The sequence below is a fragment of the Onychomys torridus genome, chromosome 14 (assembly GCF_903995425.1).
Source record: "Onychomys torridus chromosome 14, mOncTor1.1, whole genome shotgun sequence".
Lineage (NCBI taxonomy): Eukaryota > Metazoa > Chordata > Mammalia > Rodentia > Cricetidae > Onychomys > Onychomys torridus.
The window spans coordinates 56,073,193-56,078,858 of record NC_050456.1 but is presented as its reverse complement, the minus strand read 5'-3'; positions in this window follow the sequence as shown (position 1 = coordinate 56,078,858).

Sequence of the window (5,666 nt, the reverse complement as noted above, 5' to 3'; positions counted from 1 at the left end):
AAGTGGTTGTGAGCCACCATGTGGATGCTGGGAATTGAACTCAGGACCTCTGGCAGAGCAGCCGGTGCTCTTCGCCACTGAGCCATCTCTCCAGCCCCCCCAAAACTAGTTTCTATTATTTAAAAACTAAAATGGGACTGGGGAGATGGTTCATTGGATAAAGTGCTTACTGCACGAGCCTGAGGATCAGAATTTGGATCATCAGAACCCGCATAAAAATCCAGGTGGGCCAAAAATATATGCTCAACTATGTTCATAGCAGCACTATTTGTAATAGCCAGAACCTGGAAACAACCTAGATGCCCATCAACTGAAGAATGGATTAAGAAAATGTGGTGCATATACACAATGGAGTACTACTCAGCAGAGAAAAGCAATGACAGCATGAAATTTGCAGGCAAATGGATGGAACTAGAAAATATCCTGAGTGAGGTAACCCAAACCAAGAAGAACAAACATGGTATGTACTCACTCACAAGTGGATTCTAGATATAAAGCAAAGAACAATCAGACTGTAACCCACAGAACCATGGAGGCTATATAGCAGGGGGGACCCTAGGATGACTGTGGCTTATAAGTTTTGCTTTTACTCAATTACTGGGCAAGCCTCAATCAAACATTTCACTATTAGGATAAGATTTTAAACTATATCAAACTGATAATAGAAAAATAAATAATTTTTTTTAACTGATGGTGGTTTACAGCAAGAGCCCCTGCCTCCATCTGTCAGTGGAAGAGTAAGCTAAGAAGACACACAGTGTCAACCTCAGACCTCCACATGCACGTGCACCTCCAAAAACATAAATCCCTCCTCACGTGCATATACACATACACATATACATGCGCAAAAAAAAAAAAAAAAGCCCTAAAATGTTTCCTGCCCTTCATCTGGAGAAATAACCAATTGTTATTGGTGGTATATTACTGGGTTAGAATGAAGTTTCCCAATATTAGGAGCTTGTGTTCATGGCATTTTGAAGCATCTCTGGAGAGCCGAAAAGAACTTAGAGATTAAATGCATCTGGACCTGGAGCCAGGAAAGGCTTGGCCATGGGCTGGACTCTCAGTGGTCTTTTCTCTGCAATAATGAGTTCTGCAGAGACACTACCACCCCTGAGAAGGGGTCTAGACAGGGAGTTCAAGGTCAGGTCAGTAGATAAAAGAAATAACAGAAGTCGAGTCTACTGCCTCTAGAACTTCCCTGATCCTCATGCCAAACACCCAAACATCTGCACGTCCTCCTAGGCCCCACCCATAAGTGGTTACGACATCACCAAGAAGCATTCTCTAAGTGTTCCTGCACCTGGTTGGTGTTCTCAAAGCCTCAGGAACCACCTGAGAATGGCCCTGACCTTCAAAAACAGAAACAAGCTGGAAGTCGTGATGCCTGCCTGGAACCCCAACACTTGAGCGGCTGAGACAGGAAAAGATTTCGAGATTCCATCCCACCTTGGACTGCATAGCAAGACCTTGTCTTAAGGGGAAGAAAAACAAGCAAACAGGAGAAATAAAAACTGTTTTTTGTTGGGCTGATGAGTAAGCAGGTAAAGGCACCTGCCACCTAACCTGATGACCTGAGTTTGACCCCCAGGGTCCACATGGTAGCTGGGGAGAACTGACTCCAGAAAGTTCCCTCTGACCTCTATATGCACCTATGTACATACATACACACCATAAATAAATTGTTAAAGAAAAAGTGGAGGTAAAGGGGAGGTGGGGAGAAGAAATCAGAGGAGAGGAGGAGAGGAGGGAGGGAAAGCTGTGGGGGGATCTTGGTGATTTGAAAGAAAATGGCCCCCAAAGGGAGTGGCACTAATAGGAGGTGTGGCCTCGTTGGAGGAAGTGTGTCACTGTGGGGGCGGGCTCTGAGGTCTTTTTCTCAAGCTTCCCTCAGTGTGACAGTCAGTCGACTTCCTGTTGTCTACAAGATGTAGCACTCTCAGCTCCAGAACCACGTCTGCCCGCATGCTGCCATGCTCCCCACCACGGTCATAATGGACTGAACCTCTGAATGTAAGCAGGCCACCATCAATTAAATGCTTTCTTTGTAAGAGTTTATGGGCTGGAGAGATGGCTCACAACCAAAAATATCAGAGTTTATAAGTGAGCTGGGCAGTGGTGGCGCACGCCTTTAATCCCAGCACTCGGGAGGCAGAGGTAGGTGGATCTCTGTGAGTTCAAGGCCAGCCTGGTTTACAGGGCAAGTTCCAGGACAGGCTCCAAAGCTACACACAGAAACCCTGCCTCAAAAAAACCAAAAAATAAGAAGAAGAAGAAGAAGAAGAAGAAGAAGAAGAAGAAGAAGAAGAAGAAGAATTTATGTGTCTCTACACAGCAATAGTAAACCCCAACTAAGCCAAGACTGAAATAAATAAATAAATTTAATGAACAAATTATTTAACTAAAATAATTTTAATTTTGTGAGTATGGATGTTTTGCTGTCTGTACATCACATACATGCCTGGTACCAACAGAGGTCAGAAGTGAGCTCTGGATCCCCTGCAGGCACCCCCCACCCACCAGAGAGCCTACATGCAGATCAGAGGGAAACCTTCAAGAATCTATTGTCTCCTACCACCATGTGAGTCTCTGGAATCAAATGCAGGTTGTAGGCCTAACAGCAAGTGCCTTTGTCTGCAGAACCATCTTGCCAGCCCAGTAACTATTATGACTGTACCACTGTTACCCCTTCAGGGTAATTAAACCATAGCCAGCTACACCATACCTCTACAGATCCCCAGCTCACAGGCAGGCCCATGCTGATAGAATGGGGCATCTACCTATCTTATTACTGCAGGAAAGGGAAAGGACAGTAAAGAAGTGGCATCCGATATCAAATGACTGTCTTCTGAGCCACAGAACACTGAATAGTCATGAAAATGATCAAAATAAATGGCAAGGCTCAGAGCAAGGGGTTAATTGTTCCCCTGCCAAGTTGTTCACTAGAAAAAAAAGAATCGTTATCTCCGACCTGAAGCTTCATCCCCATTAGATCCTCGTGTTTCATATCCCCTTAAGATCAGAACCAGTGCTCCAAAGGAATAATTAAATCTGGGAAGAAATGGGGGCTGCAGGTGCCACAAAGCTTTTAAACAGGAAACCTCAGAGCTTGTGGGAAGTAGCCAATAGAAACGCTTCTCTCCTACTCGTCCACCAAAGAACAGCTCAGTCCAAAGGAGGAATAGTCTCAGCCAATGCAAGGTGACCCCAACTCTATGCTTTCTGCAGTCAAAACTAGATTGTTGACATTTTTAGCTAACTTAATAAAAATTACTGTTATGCTTTGTAATCACATAAAAACAGATTGTACTCATGATAGAGAAAAAGATGAAATACCTAAGAATTCATATCCTGAGAAATGTGTACAATCTGTGGAAAGTCAACTTCAGAATATTAGTAGAAGATATGGAAGATTTTTTTTTTTTTTTTTAGTGGTAGAAGTCAAAAACCTAAGCACACTCCTGAGTGAGAGCACATTAAAATATAATGCACCAACTCTCTTCACGTGAGTAAATTCAGACAACTCAATGCCAAACAAAATGCCGACAATATTTAAAAAAAAAAAAAAAAACTAAAGTAAGAGGACCCAGGTTCAAGTCCCAGCATCCTACCGCGGCTCACAACTGCATGTTACTCCAGTTCTAGGAGGTTTCACTTCTAGCCTCACTAGACACACACACAGTGCACACACAGACATATATGAAGGTAAAACAGTCATACACATAAAATTTTTAAATTAAATAATTTTATTTTAGAGATAGGTTTCCTCTGCATAGCCCTAGCTGTCTTGGAACTCACTCTGTAGACCAGGCTGGCCTCGAACTCACAGAGATCCAGCTGTCTCTCCCTCCCCAGTACTAGGATTAAGGGCCTGCGCCACCACCACATGGCAGTCATAAAAGTTTTAAAAAGAATTCAAACGAAAGGCCATCAAGATAACCCAGTGCGGTGGTGGCACACACCTTTAATCCCAGCACTTGGGAGGCAGAGCCACGTGGATCTCTGTGAGTTCGAGGCCAGCATGGTCTACAGAGCGAGATCCAGGAAAAGCACAGAAAAAAAGATAACCCAGTGGAGGGTAAAGTGTTTTCTGCCAATACCAACAACCTGAGTTGAGCCTTAGGACCCATATGGTAGAAAGAAGCAGCTCTCATAAGTGGTTTTCTGACTGGAACCTATATCTCTCTTTTCTGAAAAAAGCAAATGACTAACAAATGTAACTTGTTTGTTTATTTTTTTGTTTGTTTTCAAGACAGGGTTTTCCTGTGTAATATCTCTGGCTGTCCTGGAACTCACTTCATAGACCAGGCTGGCCTCAAACTCACAGTGATCCACCTGCCTCTGCTTCCCCAGTGCTGGGATCAAAGGCATTCACCACCACGCCCGGCTCAAATGTAACTTTTTAAAGAAGAATTTAAACTAATCCTGAATATCATCTGGGAACAGTGAATACCATGTCACACTTTTTACATGTGAATTCATTTTCATTTTGTAATTTACTTGGCTTTCCTGGGTTTTTGGGTGTTTATTGAGATGGAGTCTAACTATGTAGACTAGGCTGGCCTCAGACTCATAGACTCTGCCTCCCATGAGCTGGAATTAAAGGCGTGTGCCACCCACTCCCCAACTTTATTCGCCTTTTTAAAATCTATTGATTGTGGGGCTTGGAGAGACGACTCAGAGGTAAAAAGCACTTGCTGCTCTTTCAGAAGGCTCGGGTTCTGTTCCCAGCATCCACATGGTGGCATAAAACAGTCTGAAAGTCTGGATCTGGGGCCCTCTTTTGACCTCCATGGACACCAAGCATGCACAAGGTACACGTACATATATGCAAGTAAAACACTCATAGGCATACATTCAAAATAATCTCTAAACAATTATTTAAAAAAATAATAAAATCTACCAATTAAAGGGTTGTTTTTGAAAAGTATATTCACAGAGCTCTGCCACTGTCACACATACAAACTCATACTTGTTAACAGTTTTCTTCTGCCTTTCCTATCCCAGCCCTGAGTAACTACTAACCCACTTCTGTCTCCTTAAAGTTTGCTCTTTTTTGGTGCCTGTCCTGGATCTCGCTCTGTAGACCAGGCTGGCCTTGAACTCACAGAGATCCACCTGCTTCTGCCTCCCCAGTGCTGGGATTAAAGGCATGCACCACCACCACCACCACCACCACCACCACCACCACCATCACCCGGATGCTCTTTTTTTTTTTTAAGATTTATTTTCACTGTTTTACTTATGGATATATATATACGTATAAATTGGTCTCTCTACTCCCTGAATTTCTTCTGAACTGGAAATTAGGTCTGGCTTGATAAGAAAATTAGAGATACCACTGTGTAGCTGTAAGTTTCTCTGGTCCCACCCAGTCACCCGGTCCTGAAGCCACTTATAAAATAATCACTCAGAGGCTTAATGTTAATATTAATTGCAAATATTAATCTGTATGTTGTCACGTGGCCGTGGCATTACTGGTCTGCTGGCATCTTGTTGCTTCTTCGCTGGAGGGCTGGCACTTCCTGGACTCCACCCTTCTTTGGCTCATCTTCAGTCTGAACTACCGCCTAACTTTTTCCTGCCCTGCCATAGGCCAATGCAGCTTCATTTATCAACCAATGAGAGCAACACATATTCACAGCATACAGAAAGACCTCCCATAG